Source organism: Chlorocebus sabaeus, chromosome 13 (genome assembly GCF_047675955.1).
Source record: "Chlorocebus sabaeus isolate Y175 chromosome 13, mChlSab1.0.hap1, whole genome shotgun sequence".
Classification (NCBI taxonomy): Eukaryota; Metazoa; Chordata; class Mammalia; order Primates; family Cercopithecidae; genus Chlorocebus; species Chlorocebus sabaeus.
The window spans coordinates 100,418,194-100,439,980 of NC_132916.1; the positions used below are offsets into that span (position 1 = coordinate 100,418,194).

A 21,787-nucleotide genomic window follows, 5' to 3' on the forward strand; every position below is an offset into this window, starting at 1 on the left:
CCGCCTCCCAGGTTCAAGCAATTCTCCTGCCTCAGCCTCCCAAGTTGCTGGGATTACAGGTGACCACCACCACGCCTGGCTAATTTTTGTATTTTTAGTAGAGATGTGGCTTCCCCATGTTGGTCAGGCTGGTCTTGAACCCCTGACCTTGTGATCTGCCCACCTCGGCCTCCCAGAGTGATCGGATTACAGGCCTGAGCCACTGTGCCTGGCCTCTCCACTCTTTTTAAACGGAGGGGAGTAAGGGTTGCTTTAAGTTAGGAGGGACTCCTGCGTACCCAACCCATTTGTATAAATTTCTTCCTTCAGAGTTCTTCCAATCAGCATCACCATTGTTAAAGGCCTCCCACATGGTAATAATTGTGCTACAGGGTTTTATGAACATGAAGTTTATGTTTGGCTGAATTAACCTTCTTCCTGTCGCACAAGGGGGGCATAGGTGTTTTCACTAATTATGAAGTGGGTTCACTGTGCAATGGCTACCAACTTTTCTGAGTACAGTGAGACCAAACACATTCATACATAAATTCCATGAAGTGAATTTATTACTTACAAATAGCAAACAAAAGACAACAGAAGCCTAGGATTCAATATGAACCACTACCACAAGATCAGGAAGGCTACCCAGAGAAGATGGATGGAGTTTTGACTGTAAACCCTTCACTTGCACTACAACTGAGGGACCCCAGAAAGCAGCCCACCTTGGGTTTTCTCCCACGATGTGGTTGCTGGACACAAGCGTTAAAGGCCGTTCTGTTTCGAGCAGGGACTCTAATAGAGCCTGAGCTGTTCTGGTTAATGTCACCTGATTATCAGGATATTGCCTTCCCAGCATATCATACAGTTATCTTGAGAATTACCAGTAGGAAAGGGAGCAAAATGGCCCTGCACCCTTCAAACTGAAGGATCAGAATATTTGCTGTGAAAGAAGCACAGACAGTAACAACAGAGTGTTCTTGTGAGTCATCTACTAGTTCTCTTGACCAGAGCGTGGCACCTGACTGCTTTTCTCTTTCCTTTCAATGGAAACTGTTTCAGAATATTTTGAATATTTTGAATTTCTACATCTACAGAGTTGAGGCACACGATCGCTGGCAGTGTAGACTCTCTGTATAGTTACAGGAAAGAGTTCAGGAGCCCATCAAGCCACATTGGAGGAGACCACCTAATCCTCCAGAGACTGTCACTCCATCTTCCTAGGGTTAGCTCCACATGCAGTAAGGCCATTATGTCTAAGGCCGGCAAGACTTTCAGTCCGAAGATTCGACTTTTGACATGCTGATAAGCAGCAGTGATAAGAAAAGCCCACACATTGGCTAGGAATTTTTCAATGCAAGCAGCTGAGATGCTTCTTCATATGCTTCGATAGGGGCTAATATCAAACTCTTTCTTCCCATTTTCATTACTCATCAGTGACTGAACCATGAGGCACCATGGATGTACTCCTCATCAGGAGGGTGTATGGGACAGCGGCAAGGGGAGAAGCAGCACAAGAAACAAACAAGGCCACTACTTCTGCCTACATAATAACTATTGTCTTGGAGTGTACAATAATTAATAATGTTCACATGGCTGCTCTTAGCATACAGAGATGGTGACCAGAGTAGATGCAGGGACTACAGAGATACAGCCTGATTCTTGCTAATTAGGACATAAGTGTCGGCTTATGTGCTGTGCTTCTGTGCATTAATAAGCCAGGACCTCAAAACTGCCTGCTAAGCACAGGCCAAATGTCATGCTGGGGTGCAATTAAACATTCATGTCCAGGAGATGAGAGCGTTTTAGTGTGGGAGAAGATGACAACACCTGAAGAAAACAAAACGCTGTGCAGACCAAACGGAAGGCCCATCATCAGCTCACGGTTCTGACTCAGGTGACTGCTGATGTGTTATGGAACCATCAGCCAACAGCAGGTAGGTCAAGTTGAGCAGGTGTCCTTCCTGAGGGCTGGTCCATTCCATTTGTGTTGTCAATTGTTTCAATACCGTCTCATGCACCCCACTGGTGAGGAAGGAATTTGCGCCCTACTTTTACTGGCACCGTTAAACACATAACATCTCTTACTAAACAGAAAAACCAGACATCAGTTATTAATTACATATAGAAGGATGGTGTAAGTTCCCACAGCCCCAAACAGGGATTAACTTGGGAGCAGAGAGTGGTATCACATTAAAAAAGTGAGGATTTTCCTTTTTTTTTTTTTTTTTTTTGAGACAGAATCTCGCTCTATCACCCTTGCTGGAGTGCAGTGGTGTGATCTCGGCTCACTGCAAGCTCTGTCTCCCGGGTTCATGCCCGTCTCCTGCCTCAGCCTCCCTAGAAACTGGGACTACAGGCACGCACCACCACGCGTGGCTAATTTTTTGTATTTTTGGTAGCGACGGGGTTTCACCGTTTTAGCCAGGATGGTCTCGATCTCCTGACCTCGTGATTCACTCGCCTCAGTCTCCCTAAGTGCTGGGATTACTGCCGTGAGCCACCACGCCCGGCCGAAGATGTTCCTTTGTTCCTACAGGAGTATGTGATTGGTTTGTCTGTTGGCTGGTAGGGAACTGAATCATGAGACACTGACTGGTAAGACTGTAATACTCTAAAATACAATATATAAACCATCATACCATAATGGTGTAATACGATCTACTACAATACCAAAGGCATCGATGAAAAGCCCAATGTTATCATATGTGACTGAGAGACTGAATGCTTCCTCCCTCAGATTGGTTACAATGTATCGTCCTATGACAGTCCACTCTCCTTCATTCAAAGTGAACGATCCAAATAACAGACAGAAATAATAAAGAATAAAGGGCAACAGATGCAAAGAACTCACGAGATGATACTCTATGGTAAACTTTATGTACTTAGGAATTAATACCAACTCATTATTAGCAAAAAATAAACATCTTTACATCAAGAGTAGTTTTTCCTTTAACAAGGAAAGGTGGAATGTGTATAATGAACAAGGGATAATCAAAATTTTCCAAATGAGGCTAGTAAGGCTATCCCAACAATTGCCAATCATTATTCACTGGTCCATTAATCACAGGGCAATACATACAAATGAAACTTACCTGGCCAGGTGTGGTGGCTCATGCCTGTAATCCCAGCATGTTGGGTGGCCGAGGAGGGCAAATCATGAGGTCAGGAGTTCAAGACCAGCCTAGCCAACATGGCGAAACCCTGTCTCCACTAAAAATACAAAGAATTAGCTGGACGTAGTGGTGGGCGCTTGTAGTCTCAGGTACTCAGGAGGCTGAGACAGGAGAATCGCTTAAACCCAGGAGGTGGAGGTTGCAGTGAGCTGAGATCGCACCACTGCACTCCAACCTGGGCAACAGAGTGAGACTCCATCTCAAAAAAAGTTAATAATGAAAGAAAAAAATTAAACTTACCTCCATGTTAGAAAAACATCAAAATTCAACCATGAATCCAGCACATTATCAAATCAATAGACAAGAATTCTACCAACAAACAATATCATTATCTATGAAACTCAAGTACTACTGCTTAAAGAGCATTTACAGAACTCTCACCTCAAGGGTTCCCTGCAAAACAACGTGAAATACATACTCAAGACTCTTTAAGAATGAGCCACGGAAAAAACAATATACTTGTAACTTGTGTAACATTTCATACATTTTTTCAAGCACTACTCGATAACTAACTTGCATCAGGCTTTCCAAATTAGAAAAGCTTCACTTATAGAACTTCTTTCCTGTGGGAGTTTTCACATGACGTTTCAATTAAATGTGAAAACTGAAAATATTCTTGCAGTTTCTAAACTATTAGAGTCTTAATCCTGTGTACGTTCTTGTATTTACAAGGTCCAGCCAGCTACAGTGTGCATTTTCATAGGTCCTTGAGTGGGTATGAGAGAAATGAAACATTCCCACATTCTGGACATTCATAGGGTTTTTCTCAGGACTGAGCTGATGTCTTCATATGGAACTAACACAACTGAAGGCCTTACCACAAATTTAGATTCAAAAGGCTTTTCTCCAGTCTGAGACCTCCCAAATCTTCAAAAACAGGAAAATCTGAAGGCTTGGCCACATTTCCTACATTCTTAAGGTTCCTCTGCAGTGTGAGCCTTTTCATGTTTATGAGGGAATGGGAAAGAGTAAATGTTTTACCACATTTCTTACATTCAAGGGGCTTTATTTATTTGTTTGTTTATTTTGAGATGGATTCTCACTCTGTCGCCAGGCTGGAGTGCAGTGGCACAGTATCGGCTCACTGAAACCTCCGCCTCCTGAGTTCAAGTGATTCTCCTGCCTCAGCCTCCTGAGTAGCTGGGATTACAACCATATGCTACCACACGCAGCTGCTTTTTGTATTTTTAGTAGAGACGAGGTTTCACCATGTTGGCCAGGATGGTTTCGATCTCCTGACCTCGTGATCCGCATGCACAGGGCTTTCCCCCAACCCCCCATTGCTTTTTATGTCCTTGAAAAAGAACTAAGACAACTGAAATGTGCCACCATGCCCAGCTAATTATTTTTATTTATTTGTTTTGAGACGGAGTCTTGCTCTGTCGCCCAAGCTGGTGTGCACTGGTGCGATCTCGGCTCACTGCAAGCTCTGCCTCCCAGGTTCACGCCATTCTCCTGCCTCAGTCTCCCGGGTAACTGGTGTTAGCCACCGTGCCCGGCATTATTTTATTTTTTCTAGAGACAGGGTTTCACCTTGATGCCCAGGTTGTTTCACGCTGTTTTAATCCGGGCTGGTTATGAACTCCTGGGCTCAAGCAATACACACTCCTTGGCCTCCCAAAGTGCTGGGATTATAGGCTGAGTCACTACACCCAGCCTCTATATCATGACTTCTTTCATGGCGAGTAAGATGACTGGAACGAATGTAGGCTTTACCGCATCTCTTACATTCATAGGGTTTTTCTCCAGTATGAATTCTTTCGTGGAGGTGAAGGGAACTGGGACGACTGAAGGCTTGGTCACATTGTTTACATTCATAGGCTTTCTCTCCCGTATGAGTGCTTCTATGGTTACAAAGGGAACTCAAATGACTAAAGGCTTTGCCACATTGTTTACATTCATAAGGTCTCTCTCCAGTATGAATGCTTCCATGGTCACGAAGGGAAGTGGAACAGCTGAAGGCTTTATCACATTTGGTACATTTATAGGGTCTTTCTCCTGTGTGAGTCCTTTCACGCGTCTTAAAAGAACAAGAAAATCAGAATGTTTTTCCACATTCCTTACATTCGTAGGGTTTCTCTCTAGTGTGAGTTCGTTCATGTATTAGACAAGAACCGGAAACAGTGAACGCTTTACCACATTGTTTACATTTATAGGGTTTTTCTCCTGTGTGAGTTCTCTGATGTCTTTCAAATGAATTGAGAAAATAAAAAGCTTTCCCACATATCGTACATTTATAATTAGATTTCCACTGTGCATTATCTTGTGTCTTCTAACACCTGGAACAGAAACGAAGAGTTTCCCACACTGTTCACATTTATATTGCTTCTCTCCATATGGTTTGTATCCTGAGTGAGCTAAGATGTGCCTGTTAAGGAGGGAATGACGTACAAAGACTTTTCCACAAATACTTCATTCACATTGTTTTAATCCAGCAGAAATGTTCTCATTCAGATCAAGCTTTGGAATTTGGCTGACAACTGTCCATACTGACTACCGTCTTTGTTTTCACACAGTCTCTGTATCATATGATTTCTGTAAAAAAAATGTAAAGCACATAATTATTGCTTGGTTTAATAACTTTCTACTTACTAATAGGTCTTGGACTTACACTGCTACCAATACCAAGGAAAATGCTTTTTTTTTTTTTTTTTTTGCCATGATTGAATTATTGGAAAGTAAATGGGTTACTACTGAAAACACAGCTACCACCTGCATGGCTATGTCCAAATTAGTAACATTCATGTACACAGTTTTGTAGTACTATTTTCAAGTAAACTGTTTTCCAAACACTGACTGCTACACTGAAGTACATTGCATTTTGGGTGAAATTTTTCTAAAAAGAAATAAATTTCAAGTGACTCTCATTTGTTTTGATCGCTTGCTTTTAAGTTCATGACAAGCTAAGATTCCTTCAGAGGACTTTATTTCCTCTTCTCCGTGCAAATTATCTTATATCTTTCCAAGGTTTTTCGAAGTGATCTTCAATATTCTGGTCTTTCCGTTTGTTTCCTAAAATACAGACCCACAAAATTATCATGAATTATTACAAACTATAGAAACATTACTAGATTTAATGTTCATTGTACACAGTGCCCATGCCTGATTTCTTCACCAAATCATTCCCTTGCGCCATTCCAAATCACAAATAGCACTGGTGATAGGGAAATACTTCTGTAATTAAGTGAAATGTTTTGTCATTCTCAGCTACAGAAACCAGGTTCCTGCAGGTTTCCTGCATCACTTCTCTGCAGAGATTCTTCTGAGAAGAATCTAGCAAAGCCCATTCCTCCTGGGTACAGTTCACAGCCACATCCTCAAAAGCCATGGAGTCCTAGAACATTCCACACATGTGGATAGAAGGATGGGTGAGACTGACAGCACTGGGAATCTGTACTCAATCCATAAGCTGTTTACATGATTCTAAAATTTCCAAGCATTTATTTTGTGCCTTGATTGTCAGAACTCTTACTCTGTTCACACATACTCCCTCCCACACAGCAGTACGAATGCTAGAATCGAACTATTCAAAAAGGCAACAGCAAAGTAGAAACACCCATCTTATTAGAGAATCCAGGGAGTAAGATGTGCTGCTAGGAGTTACCTTTTAACTTCACTTTGTACAATTCTAGTATCTGTCATAATAAAGTCCTACCTGATGTGCATAAGGGAGTTAATATTATCAGTCCTGAGACTACTTATTCTTAAAAACGTCTGCTCGCAAAGTTCCATCTTTGTATTAGTAACTTACATTTTGAAAGGGATTCCACCAACCCTAATAAGAATGACTCACTGCATGTAAATGGCTTATGCAATGTATTTGCCAAAACTTTTTCTGCTGAACGTCTATTATTTTGTGTCACTGCAGTGGTGCTTAGGGAACCAGACACCAAAACACTGTCTGAACACTAAGTGTTCAATGAGTTTCCCTGGTAGACAATATTTTACACGTGCTGTCACTTGTTAACTGGGGAGTTGAGCCCATTCCATGTGATTACACCAAGACAGAGTAGGCTCATTAAATTTAATTGAGTAGTAAATAAAACCAATAATTGATATTTGACAATACTAATAGAACAATTTAAAAAATTTCTATTGCACAATGTGAAGGCAGAAAAGAATAAGAGGAAATATGACACACGTTTTTTAAAATGACATTAATGTCATCACTTCCAGATGCTATTCCTATGAAATCACATAAATTCCCAAATCAGGTTGTTTTTAGGCAAGAAAAAGTACTTTTTTATACGTAGTAAAAATGACAAATGTCTAATGATTTTTAGTCATCTAAAAAAAGAGGGATGGCTTGTCTAACATACTTCTAAGATTTTCAGATGAAAATATTCAGGACAGCACAGTATTAGCAGAGAGATGAGCAAGCAGACCAAGGGAAAAGAAAGTCTTAATGACCCAGCATTTATATGGAGAGTTGAGGAATGATAGAGTAGGCACTGTAGAATAGAAAAAGAAATCACATGCACTTTAAAATATGAGGCAAACCAGGCTGGCATCTACTTGGGAAAATGCATTGCATTCTTCTCTATTCCGTGAGCCATAATCAACTTATTATACATTCAAATATGAGAGATAAAACCAGAACACTTTCAGAAGTTACAGGAAGATTTTTTTTATGAAGGATTAGGCAGAATTTCTTTTATGTAAGAAAAAAGTGATGAAGGAACAGACAAACTCAAACATATTAAAATTTAGGGAATAAAAAGAAAATACAATGGGCAGGGCATGGTGGCTCATGCCTGTAATCCCAGCAGCTTGGGAGGCTGAGGAGGGCGATCACCTGAGGTCAGGAGGTTGAGATCAGCCTGGCCAACTTATCAAAACCCTGTCTTTCTGTTGTTTGTTTGTTTGTTTGTTTGTTTGTTTGGTTTTTTGCGACGGAGTCTCCCATTGTCGCTTGGGCTGGGGTGCAATGGCAAGATCTTGGCTCACTGCAACCTCCACCTCCCGGATTCAAGCAATTCTCTTGCCTCAGCCTCCCGAGTAGCTGGGATTACAGGTGCCTGCCACCAGGCTCAGCTAATTTTTTTGTATATTTTGTAGAGACAGGGTTTCACCATGTTGGTCAGGCTGCTCTGGAACTCCTGACCTCATGATCGGCCCACCTTGGTCTCCCAAAGGGCTGGGATTACAGACCTGAGCCACTGTGTCAGGCCTAAAAGCCCCTGTTTACTAAAAATACAAAAATTAGCTGGGTGTGGTAGTGGGTGCCTATAATCCCAGTTACTCGGGAAGCTGACATAGGAGAATCACTTGAACCCGGGAGGCGGCGGTTGCAGTAAGCAGAGATGGCGCCACTGCACTTCAGCCGGGCTACAGAGCAAGACAGTGTCTCCAAAAACAAAACAAAACAAAACAAAACCCTCGAATATCCAGATAAGAGGATACAGATGTGTCCACTGTCATAAATTCTTCACCATGCTACAAGAAGGAAACTGACATTTTGGTGAATCTTTGTAAATCATCAATTTATCTATCACACTTTTATTTCACCAGTAACGTTGATAAAGCTAAGTCCTACAATTCCATTTGAAATTACCCTTAAAAAGAACACACCTTTAAAACTTACTACACTCACTCTGGGGAAGAAATAAATATGAATTTTTAGCAAATAAAATACACCATTTTACCTTGCCTCTTTGGAAATAGTATGTTTATCTTTCAAGCTGTACTGATAAAATGTATCTTACAGCCAATGAAAAACTGGAACACAAATAAGCAGACAAGCCTTTTCAAGGTAACAAACTCAGGGAGAGGCAGTGCTGACTCCAACACAGACCTTTGTAAGTGTCACGGCAGGCCATTCTGTCCCTCGGGACACCCATCCTGTTCAGTAAAGTGCTCAGTGATCACCCAGGAGGCACTGGCACTGCTCTTTGTCCTCCTGTGCGCCTTCAGTGCATTTTAATGTTCAGGTTCTTGCACATCCTCTCTGGGGTGGGTTTTACTTGTCCTTTGGGACAGTTTTTCTCTCTTCACAAGTCTGAGACAATCTAGAGAGCAGAAATCATTTCTACCTTTTCCTCTCAATATCAGTATCCCATTGGCAGACCATCATTGTGTCTCCAAGGAATAAAAGCTCTGGCTGGAGGAACAGTTTTAATGACCTAACTTTAATGACATTACGTTGAATTGTCCATTCATTTTAATGTCCTAAAATTTTAATAATCCTAAGGGGTCACCATTTTAGATAAAACTATACCAAGAGATTCCTCTAAGGCCAAGAGCATCCAGCTGCTCCCCTGAGCGACTCTACCCCCTACCTCAGGCTGTCCTTGGCGATGAGATGACCCCGGGGCTGATAGTCACTAGACCCTCCAATAGACATGGCCACTGTGGGTATCCTGGGTCATCCCCAGACAGTTTTAAAATTCCAGGACTAGGGAAAGACAGGAGGGTGGCTGAGGACACAACACCCTGTAAAGTTTTCACGGAGGGACCTCAACCTAAAGACATTTTGGTAATATGTACACTTAGGAAAGATGAAAAGAAGGGAGGCACAAATATTTCTTTTACAGTAGAGTGTCAGATGATTTATTCTCCACTTTCCTCTCATGTAAAATGCTTGGAAACAGAAAAATATTTTGGCCAAGGTGGCCCACGCCTGTATTCCCAGCACTTTAGGAGGCCGAGGAGGGAGATCAATTAAGGTGAAGAGTTCAAAACCAACCTAGCCAACATGGCAAAACCCTGTCTCTACTAAAAATACAAAAATTAGCTGGACGTGGTAGTGGGTGCCTATAAGCCCAGCTACTTGGGAGGCTGAGGCAGGAGAATCGCTTGAACCCGGGAGTCAGAGGTTACAGTGATCTGAGACTGCACCATTGGACTCCAGCCTGGCGACAGGGCGAGACTCCGTCTCAAAAAAAAATATATATATGTGTATATATAATATACATTTATAATTATTACATGTAGATAGTATTTGAAGTCATGGGACTGACTGTAGGTAGAAACAAGAGAAGGCAAGGAAGTTTTTATATTTATATATAATTATATAAAATTAATATACATAATTATAATATATAAATATATCATATAGACTGGGCACAGTGGCTTACACCTGTCGTTCCAGCAATTTGGGAGGCCGAGATAGGCAGATCACCTGAGGTCAGGAGTTTGAGACTAGCCTGAGAACATGGGGAAACCCCATCTCTACTAAAGATACAAAAATTAGCCAGGTGTGGTGGTGCGTGCCTGTAATCCCAGCTACTCAGGAGACTGAGGCAGGAAAATCACTTGAACCCCAGAGGTGGAGGTTACAGTGAGCCTAGATTGCGTCATTGCACTCCAGTCTGGGTGAGAAGGGTTAAACTCCGTCTCAAAATAAATAAATAAATAAATAAAGCAAGAAATATGTATTTATGTCTAAATATATAATTACAATACATAAATGTGTATATAAATATACATTTATTATAAATTTATTAATATATGAAATATGTTTATTTCTGAGATAGGGTCTGGCTCTGTCACCCAGGCTGGAGTGCAGTGGCACTATCATAGCTCATTGGAGCCTTGAACAGATGGCTCAAGGGATCCTCCCACGTCAGCCTCCTGAGTGGCTAGGATTGGATGCACACACCACCATGCCTAGCTAATTTTATCATTTTTTGTGGAGACAGGGTCTTCCTTTTTTGCCTAAGCTGGGCTTGAACTCCTGGGCTCAAGTGATCTTCCTGCCTCAGGCTTCCAATGTGTTAGACGTGGGCCACTGCATCTGGTCTAATGCATTTTTAAATTGCGAGTTCATATTATTTGATATTTTTAAGTACTGAATGTGTTGAACAATCAACTTGCAGAATTCCTGAACAATGGATGGTCAGCTCTCATGTCCTGGTTCAAATCGCCCCAGCACACCACGGCTAGAAACCTTTCAGCCAACTTCCAATTATGTCTCCCGGGGCAAGACAATGTCACTTGGCCGATCCCCACTAAGAGGGACTCTGGAAAGGCAAGGAACTATTCTGTTCTCTATAACGGAACCTCACCAGGGAGAAGGCAGCTGGGAGGGCCAGCTGGGCCCTTCAACCAGAAGCTTCCACCATCGACCCACTGCCCTAGAACTACACGGTGCTGGGCATTTGGGACACTGTTATGAGCAAGAGTTTCCACTTTTCTTCTCATGGGACCTTCATGCTAGTGGCAAGAGACAATTTTTTTTTTTTTTTTTTTTTTTTGAGACAGAGTTTTGTTCTTGTCACTCAGGCTGGAGTGCAATGGTGTCATCTCGGCTCACTGCAACCTCTGCCTTCTGGATTCAAGCAATTCTCCTGCCTCAGCCTTCCGAGTAGCTGGGATTACAGGATTGCACCACCACGTCTAGCTAATTTTTGTATTTTTAGTAGAGATGGGGTTTCACCATGTTGGCCCGGCTGGTCTGGAACTCCTGAGCCACTGCACCCAGTCAAGAGGGAGATTTTCAATCAATAAGTAGAATTATGATGAATGCCAGAAAGAAGAATGTGTGTGATGGGGAGGGGACCTAAGTTATTGTCTCACATTTTAACACTTTCGTAGGCAAAAACTAACAACTGAGAAGCTTAAAACAACACACAACTTTAAGCCAATTTTGGCAAGCTAGTAGTTGAGCATATTTTAGCGGATCCTGTGTTTGGGATCTCACGCCAAGCAGCTGGGCTGCATCCTCATCTGAGGCTCCACCAGGGCAGAATCCATTTCCAGGCCCGCTGAGGTTACTGGCAGAATTCATTTCCTCAGACCCGCTTGGCAAGGGCCCAGCTTTTTGCTTCCTTGCCTACGGGGCCCCTCCAAAGGTCCTTTCTCAGCACAGCATCTCCTTCCTGGAGCGCCTGCAGGCGGAACCTTCCTTTCTAGTGTGCGAAGGTGATGCACTGTGACAGTGACATCCCATTGCTTTTGCCAGGCTCTATGGGTTAGAAGCCAGTCACCGGTTTGCTCGTACCCAAGGTCAGGAAGACTATGCAAGGGCATAGGTTATTGGGGGGTCAGTCACTTTAGGGTGTGGCTGCCACCACTGAACTTGGTGAGAATTTAAGGGTTGGTAGGAGTTGGCCAGGTACAGGGGTGAGGGTGTGTCAGGCAGGGGAGAGGGCATGAAGGGGGATGCAGAGGCCTGCATCCTGGAATGTCCTTTCACTCCCTGAGGTTTTGTTCTCCTGATCCCTGAGTACATCCCAGAACACGGTGGGGCCCTAGCAGGGGAGAGGTAGGGAAGCATGTGTTGTTCATCTGGGGAGCTTGTTAGGCAAATCAGATTAGGGGCCAGGCTTTCAGTGGTGGGTGTGAGCGTGGGAGTGATGAGTGTACAGGTGTCTGTGGGAATAAGCGATGGGGATGGGGTTAGCCCCAGCCACCATGAAGACCTTAACTGTGCATCCACCCATCCCAGCAGCATCCCTGAGTGAGTGCCTTCATGGTGAAGGTCCTGCTTTGCACATGGAAGTGAATCAGAGTGGGACACTGCCTTGCCTTAGAGATGTCACACTTCTCCTTCTTCTTCGTTTTTTGTATTTTTGTTTGTTTGTTTGTTTTTGTTTTTGTTTTTTTGTGTGTGTGTGTGTGTGTGTTTTTTAATTTTTATTTATTTATTTATTTATTTTTTTTAGCTTACAACAGAGTCTCACTCTGTTGCCCAGCCTGGAATGCAGTGGTGTGATGTTGGCTCACTGCAACCACTGCCTCCCAGGTTCTAGCAATTTTCCTGCCTCAGCCTCCTGGGTAGGGGAGCTGGGACGATGGGCACGCATTACCATGCCTGGCTAATTGTTGTATTTTAGTTTCACTGTATTGACCAGGCTGGTCCCAGTCTCCTGGCCTCAACCGATCTGCCCGCCACAGCCTCCCAAAGCGCTGTGACTATACGCGTAAGCCACCACACTGGGCGAGAGGTCACACTCCATGCCAAGTGGGTGGCAGCGACTCAGACAGCACCCCAGCTGGTGCTGGGAGTGAGGGGTTCTCAGTGTCCTAGGAAGGCAGAGGGCTGCATGAGAGGTTCAGGGAGGAAGGACTGGAGGAGGATTTGAGATTTTCACCTGAGCAGCTGGGTGGATGGAGGGGCTGTTTACAGAGAATCACAAGAATGTGGATGAGCAGGTTAGGGCACTAATAAAGCACTCTGTTTTGGAAAATTTGAGATGCTTCCCTCTGTCCAGCTGGGGCTTTGGGAAAGGTCAGGGCTGGGCATCTGACTGGGATGGATGTCTCTGGCTGGCAGCAGAGCATGTGGATGGTTTGTGAAGCCCGGAAGGGCATGAGATTTTCTGTGGCAGTGCGCACTGCAAATGGAAGGGCATTTGGCCTGAGCCCAGACATATACAAGTTGGGCAGAGCAGCTACGGAAGTACAGAAAAACCAACGGTGTGGGGGCACATGAAGCAGGAATCTCAAATAAGATGAGGAAAGAGGTTTTAAAGACGATCAGGGCTGGGGACAGTGGTTCATGCCTGTAATCCCAACACTTTGGGAGGCTGAGACGAGAGGATAGCTTGAGGCCAGGAGTTTGAGACCACCCTGGGCAACATAGGGAGATCCCATTTCTATAAATAAATAAATACCATTGGTACTTGGCATTTCGGGTGGGGAACAGCAAACACATGAAAGCTCTGAGGCAGGAAAGGGAAGTGATTAGTGCTCGCTCCTGGTTCCTTTATCAGACCTTAAAGAGATGCAGAGACATTTCAGGTACTCCTTAGCCGAGCTCCTTCAGGGAAGGCCTAAGTTCACTTCTACTTCCCATCTATTAATTTTTTTTTTTTTTTTTTTTTTTTTTGGAGACAGAGTCTCACTCTGTGGCCCAGGCTGGAGCACATGCAGTGGCACGATCTAAGCTCACTGCAACCTCCACCTCCCGGGTTCAAACGATTCTCCTGCCTCAGCTTTCCCAGTAGCGGGACCACAGGTACGCGCCACCACGATCGGCTAAGTTTTTGTATTTTTAGCAGAGGTGGGGTTTCATCTTGTTGGCCAGGCTGGTTTCGAACTCCTGGCCTCAAGTGATCCACCTGCCTCCGCCCCACAAAGTACTGGGATTACAGGCGCGAGCCACAGCGCCCGGACCTTCTTCAGTCCTAACGCCCACCATACGTGCTTCCAAATGTTTGCTGAATGGCAAGGTGAACGAGTGAATGGGACTATGTGACTTCCGGCAGCAGGCAATCCTATTCCTTGGACCTCTGTTTCACTTTTTGTAAAGCAAGCCTGTCTCTCGCTCTCTGCCCTAAAAGCCTGAGTTCTGGGCTTGAGATGAGCGCGTCCTGTAGACCAGACTGCAGGTGGACGCTGAGCTGGGTCTTCTAGAAGGCCAGGATCCGGTCAGCTCTTGGGTCCAGTCCTCCCGCGGGACTCGGTATGCCCAGTCCCAGCGCCTTCCCGCCCAACCTCCATTTGTTCCCCCAGGCCCCGCCCTCTCCGTGCAGCTCGCTCTCCATTGGCCGGGGGGCGGGCCCTGGGCGCCTGCCTCCGCTGGGAGTGGGGCGGCGGGCGGGGCGGCGGGCGGCAGGCGGGGCCCTGTGCACCTGCGCGGTGTGTGTCCAGGCCGCAGCCCCGCGCCAGCTGCAGCTCCTTGCTCCGAACCGGATCCTGAGCGGAGAACACGCGCTGAAGCGGCAGCGGCGGCCCCGCCCCGGGACTCCATTGTTGAGGCTGCCTCCGCTCTGTAGGCTACTCAGCTGCGCTCCAGTCGGCCCAGGCGCCGCGGCGAGGAGCAGGCGCTGTGAGCCGGTGGACTGAGGTGAGACCGGGCGACGGGGTCTCCGGACCGGGCGGGGGTCTCTGCCCCGGGCGTGGCGGCTCCGAGTTGGATTCCGCAGGGTCCGAAGTCAGGATGCGAGGTCCTTGCGCCTGGGCTTTGTCTCGGCGTCGGGTGGCACCGGGGGCTTCGCGCCTACTGCGATACCGCGTGGGCCTGCGCGGGGGTCCCGGTCGCCCTGCGGGTGGGGGCCGGTCCCCACTGCTCCCCGGCTCCCCGCGTCTGCCGCGGAGGGGACTGCATGGACCCGGGCGCTGGCTTCTGAGCCGAGATGGCGTCACTGCACTCCAGCGTGGGCGACCGAGTGAAACTCCGTCTCGGAAAAAAAAAACTTGGTAAAGTGTTTTACCCAGCCTAGGTATGTGTGGTAGAGCCGAATGAAAGCTTAGAAAAAGACGACTTGAGAACTAGCCCAGCAGAGGAATCAGGTGGGATGTGTTGTTACTGAGTAAGTGAAATTTGCACCTGTTTTCTCCCAGGCCTCGTTGAGTTGTGTACAACAGAGAGCTCAGGTGTTGGGGGCAGTTGACCGGTTGAAGAATGCATTGCTATTATGGGAGGAACATTGGGCTTTGAAAAAGCAGAACTGGATCCACGTTCTTGCCTGGTAACTCTAAGTATCATCTAGTTTGTAAAGGGGAATGCAGTTCACTGAAAAATTCTTATGACAGTGGGGAAAGGATTGGGGTGTCTGCATTGGTTTGTGTAATATAGGTCATATGAAAGAGCATTTAGGCTGGAGGGAGGCTTTTCATCTCTATAACTTTACTTTCACAGGACAATTCCATCACGATTTGAAGATTTTGAGTCAAAACTACATTATTCTGCTATGTGTTTCGGGGCAAATGTATACATACAATTTGCTTAAATATTTCAGATGATACAAGAATATATGTGTGGGGTAAAAAGCTGAAATTTGCATTCTCCCTTCTCTAGAAGTAACCATTGTGAATAGTTAAGTCTGTTTTCCAGCTATTTTGTATACTATAAATACACTGTGAACATTTGAGTGTATATAGACCTGTATGTTACACACAGTTTTAGAGATGGAATATTGCTGTGTTGCCCATGCTAGTCTCAAAATCCTGGGCTCAAGTGACCGTCTTGCTTCAACCTCGCAAAGTTTTGGAATAACAGGCATGAGCCACCGCGCCTGGCCTGCATGAGTATATTTACTAATTGCTAAGTTACTCTGTTCAATACATGGCTATTGAACTCCCCCATGTGCCAAGCATTGTTCTGAATACGTTATATGCACCAATTCACTTAATTTTTAGAGCAGCTCTATTATTGTGGCCCTTTTACAGTGAGGAAACTGTACCACAGAGAGGCTGGGGACGTTGTCTAACATCACACAGCCGGTGGTGTTGGAATTGAGGTTTGAACCCAGACAGCTGGCTTCAGATCTCTTAGCTGTTATCATAGACGGCACACCCAAACCTTAGGGCCCTCCCAAGCCTTGCCTCTGATACGGGCTCGCCTGAGCTCTGCGAGCGCCGTGTATGTGAGGTTTCTTTCCTCTTTAAGAACACAAGTCTTGGAATTGTCGCAGACCCTGGTAGGACGTCTTGAGGACCAAAAACAGGGATTCTTCAAGCCTGCCCCAAGGGCCAGATCTCTGATTTAGCTACTTGGAAGGTAGATGTGGAAGAGAGTAATTTTACCAGAACAAAAAGTCAGGATGGCTGGGCTGACTTGGCCAGACGCAGTGCCTCATGCCTGTAATCCCAGCACTTTGGGAGGCTGAGGCAGGTGGATCACCTGAGGTCGGGAGTTCAAGAGCAGCCTGGCCAAGAAGTTCAAATTCCGTCTCTACTAAAAATATAAAAATTAGCTGGGCGTGTTGGCGGGTGCCTGTAATCCCAGGTACTTGGGAGGCTGAGGCAGGAGAATTGCTTGAACCCGGGAGGCAGAGGTGGCAGTGAGCTAAGATTATGCCACTGCACTCCAGCTTGGGTGACAGAGCGAGACTCCGTCTCAAAAAACAAGAAGAAGAAGAAGGGGGAAGGGGAATGGCTGGGCTGACTCATAGGGAAGAGGCCCTGCAGCAGCCGTAGGACCTTGGCCACTTGGGTGGAAAAGAAGGAAGGAAGAGCTTCACCCATGGCGGTGACCTGGACTGCAGAAACCACATTAAACAGTCCACATCCTGGAGCCTGGCCACCCCATTTGCTTCTCTTCTCCTTGGGTAGAGGGCGTGGGGAGCTTTCTACCCTGGAGGTTGAGCAGCGCAGCTTCTAACCAGGGTAGGCATTTTTCTGTCCCTGGGAATACAGACAGCATTCTCATAAGCAGCCCAAATCCTCCTGAACAGCTTTTTGTAGGGTGGGGCGGGGTGGGGCAGAGGGTCATTTTGACTCATAGGTGCCTTTTCCACTTTCACTGCTGATAACTGTGTTACAGATGAAAGTTTTGTTTTTGACACTGAAGAGGGCTTAAAAGAGTGAGCTATTATGGCACATCTAAGTCTGCTAAAATAGAACCACGGGGTAGTGTAGGAAAATCTCTTCTAAATTATGGATCATATATGGTGAACGTTAAAAGCCACGTGTACCTAAGTTGAAAAATCAAGACATGTCTTGTATTTGGGTGACCCCAGTAATTCCGGATGCCACTGTGCCTTGTGTAAACCCAGGATGCTGAGGTGTAGGGATCAACAGGCTTTTTCAGGACATCTGTGCTTCTCCCTTGGGGTAAAGTGGGGCAGCAGTAGGAGCGCACAGCTGTTAGGCCCCTAATATTTGTCAGCTGTTTTACATGTGGGATTCCATTTAATGCAATCTTGGAGGTAAAATTATGTTATTGAAGATGAAGATAGAGGCTTAGAGAAGTTAAGAAAATTGTTCAAGATCACGTCATTTGTTTTGTTTTGCTTTGTTTTGTTTTGAGACAGAGTTTTGCTCTTCTTGCCCTGGCTGGAGTGCAATGGTGCAATCTCGGCTCACCACAACCTCTGCTTCCCAGGTTCAAGTGATTCTCCTACCTCAGCCTCCCGAGTAGCTGAGATGACAGGCATGCGCCACGATGCCAGGCTGATTTTGTATTTTTTGTAGGGACGGAGTTTTTCTATATTGGTTAGGCTGGTCTTGAACTCCCAACCTCGGTTAATCCGCCCAACTCGGCCTCCCAAAGTGCTTGAATTACAGGTGCGAGCCACCACGCCTGACCAAGGCCATGTAATTTCTTAAGTGCAAAGATGAAGTACTTGATGAACCCAGAAGTTTCACTTCAAGGCCCTTGATATTTCCATAACACATGGTTCCTTCCCTGGTTGGTGGGAGTGACTGAAGAACTCAAGGAAGCTGTGTTTTGTGGAAAGAGGACCTGAGGGGTGTATGGTCTTTCCAGGCTTGGAATCTGCCATGCTGGGCTTCTGAATTGTATAGCTTGACCATATAGAGAAGCCCCTCATTTAAGACTTATTCTTCGGGGGAAATAAAGGAAAGCCGCCCACATGAGATAGGCAGAGGCGACTTTCTCAGAGCTGCTGTGGCAAGAAAGTCAGCACCATCACTTGCGTGTGGCAGGGACTGACATGCAAGTGAGTGGCGGATGAGGAGTGGGGAAGCTTCAGGATGGAAAGAACGGCTCCCAGTGGAGGCTGTTGTGGGGGCTGGAGGCGGCTGTGCAGAAGTGGGGTGTCCTATGTGATTGGTTAGGGGCATATTTGGCTTTCTCTGAATGATCCTAACTGGAAACAGGGGCCAAAATTAGGGTGGCTGTCAGTTTTGAGTCAAGTCCTGGCCACGTGGACAGAGTTGTGGTTTAGTCTCTGGGTTGTGGAGAGAGAGCAGTCTGGCTTCCTGTCTGATGTGCTAGCCTGGCTGGCCTCCTGGCTGTTGACTGTAGATAGGGGATTGGTTTCCTGGGCGGGCAGCTACAGGTTGTGATCTGAGTTCTGTCTTTCTACATATGATCAGGCATGGTCTGTTTGTATATTCAGCCCCTCATTTTTCTTGTCAGTAAAAATATCAAGTGACAAATTGGACACATTGGGAAGTTTTTAGATGTCTGTGTCCCCTGGAGGAAGTTTTGACGTTCACATTTAATCAGAATGAATGTAAACAATTGGGCCATTTATCTTGAAGATGTAAAATAGGAAATCTTCAACAATACTACCTCGGCGCCATTGCCTCTCTGTCCATCGTTAGGGAATGTGTTTTTATCCACCGCCGGCTCATCGTCCACCAGTTTGTGGTTGATCCACTTCTCTATACGTCTTGTCTTGTGTGCAACTCATTGTTTGCTAGTGTTAGCTTTCCCCTTCGTCAGTGTAGTTTATTTGTGTAGCCTCTGTTGGTAGGAAGTTATTTGTGGAATTTGTGAATGGAAGGGACCTTGGAGGTCTGCTAGGTCGACCCAGTGATTTTAGAGATAAACGGAAATACAGGGAAATGTTCCAGCTTTTTTGGTGACAAAACCAGGAATAGAAAGCAGTGTTCTTTGTGCCACAATGTCATTGGAAGACAGCTCAATGTGGGCCTAAAATGCAGAGTAACTAACTTTCATTTATCTCTGCTTCTGACTCTTGTTATCAGACATTTTAAATTGACCTAAATGTGTTAGCAGAAATATGAAAAGTCCTGACTTGTTTACATACAAGGTACTTTGTCACCTACTCATTTGGGTTTTTTTTTCAACAACAACAAGGATTTCAAGGATTGAAAAGACATTGTTACAAACTGAATGTTTATGTCTCCCCCAGATTCTTGTACTGGAGCCCTAACTGCCAGTGTGATGGTATTAGGGGATAGGACCTTTGGGAGGTGATTAGGGTTAGATGAGGTCATGAGCATAGGCCCTGGTCTGACAGGATTGGTGCCCTTAGAAGAAGAGAAACTAGGCCAGGTGTGGTGGCTCACACCTGTAATCCCAGCACTTTGGGAGTCCGAGGTGGGCAGATCACGAGGTCAGGAGATTGAGACCATCCTGAAATCCTGTTTCTACTAAACATACGAAAATTAGTTGGGTGTGGTGGCACGTGCCTGTAATCCCAGCTACTCGGGAGGCTGAGGCAGGAGAGTTGCTTGAACCAGGGAGTCGGAGGTTGCAGTGAGTTGAGATTCTGCCACTGCACTCCAGCCTGGTGACAGAGCGAGAGTCTGTCTCCAAAAAAAAAAAAAAAAAAAAAAGAAGAAGAGGAGAAAGCAGAGAGCTCGCACTGTCCTGGTGTGAGGAAACAAGAAGAAAGGTGGCTGTCTGCAAGCCAGGAAGAGGTCCCTGTCAGGGAACTGAGTCGGCCGACACTTTGATCTTGGACTTCCAGCCTCGAGAGCTGTGAGAAATAAACTAATGCTTAAACCACACAGCCTATGGTGTTTTTGATGGTATTTGCCTATGGTATTATGGCCATCTGATTTGACTGATACAGAGATGGTTCCAGAATACTGTAGCCTGTATCTGAGTTGGTGATGCCATGAAAATAAATGTGGTAGTTCATTCCTTTATATAAAGATAGCGCTGTGAGCCGAGGGCCTTTGCTCATGTCTTAGTTGAGTCTTGTTTTCTTATAATAGCTTCCTAATTTCTCTTTTCCCCCTCTAATTTATATTATATCGCTGGATTAAATCATATATGGTATGATTTTATACTTTATGTCTATACAAACTTGTAGTGATTTTATTTCATTTGATTTGATTTTTGAGACATGCCCTTGCTCTGTTGCTCAGGCTGGAATGCAGGCGTGCCATGACAGCTCACTGTAACCCTAAATTCCTGGGCTCAAGTGATCCTCCCGCCTCAGCCTCCTGAGTAGCTGGGACTACAGGTGTGCTATCCTGCCTAGCTAATTTTTAAATTTTTTGTAAGGACAGTCTTGCTGTGTTGTCCAGAGTGGTTTCAAACTCCTGGCCTCAAGCAGTCCTCTCGCCTCAGCCTCTCAAAGCACTGGATTACAGGCATGAGCTGTCACACCCGGCCCAGTGATTTTTCATTGTTAAGATCGAGGACAGATTCTCTGGCTTGGCGTTCAAGGCTCATGATCGGGGCGTGATATGCAAATTTGGGTTTCGTGTTTCCATTCACACCATCAGCCTTGCACTCCAGCTTGTTGTCTAAGCCCTGTTCTGAAGCCCAGACTGAGAGCTGCACTTAGAATTTATACCTTCTCATCTCTTCATCGTCTTCGCCTATGTTCTTATCTCCATCTGGGACATCGTCTCCACACTTCTGCCTCTTTAAATCTTCTCCATCCTTCAAGACTTGAAATACTTCTGTTACATGATCCCCGCTCTGACGTCCAAACTAGAATTAATCTTTCTTCCTTTGAACTCTGATAGTGCTTTATGTTTTTCATCCTTTAATTATACAGCAGTCCTGTGTGTTAGATATTATTATTCTCCCAGTTTTTCATAGTTACTTTGAAAATATTTGCTGTAGTCACATATTTGGAATAGGTAATATGAGCGACAATCAAAAGGTTCTGGAGAGTGAAAGGCAGTTCTACTCCCATCACTGCCCTGTGATCACTCTTGCCAGTTTTTGTTTGTTTGTTTGTTTTTCCAAGGCAGAGTCTTGCTCTGTCACCAGGCTGGTGTGATCTCCGCTCACTGCAGCCTCCGCCTCCCGGGTTCAAGCGGTTCTCCTGCCTCAACCTCCTGAGTAGCTGAGACTACAGGTGTGCACCACCATGCCCAGATAAGTTTTGTATTTTGAGTAGAGACGGTGTTTCGCCATGTTGGCCAGGATGGTCTGGATATCTTGACCTCGTAATCCACCTGCCTCAGCCTCTCAAAGTGCTGGGATTACACACGTGAGCCACTGCACCCAGCCTATGTGTCTTGTTTTTAAAAACACAGATGTTGGCATAAGATAAACACGGTTGTCCACCGGTAAGTATTTAGGTTGTTCCCAACCTTTTGCATTAATCAATGCTGAGATGTACATA

At 45.3% G+C, this 21,787-nt stretch overlaps 1 protein-coding gene and 1 pseudogene across 1 annotated transcript in view; one reads left to right on the forward strand and one right to left on the reverse strand.

Annotated features, from left to right (window-relative positions):
• Positions 1 to 4,675: 4,675 nt before the first annotated feature.
• LOC140713201 (uncharacterized) lies at positions 4,676 to 5,790 on the reverse strand (annotated as a pseudogene).
• Positions 5,791 to 17,241: 11,451 nt separating this feature from the next.
• LOC140713202 (SH3 domain and tetratricopeptide repeat-containing protein 1-like) overlaps positions 17,242 to 21,787 on the forward strand; it is a 41,562-nt gene continuing 37,016 nt past the window's right edge. Inside the window, 1 exon segment of the mRNA XM_073022654.1 lies at positions 17,242 to 21,731. The gene's annotated coding sequence lies outside the window, so the exon portion shown is untranslated.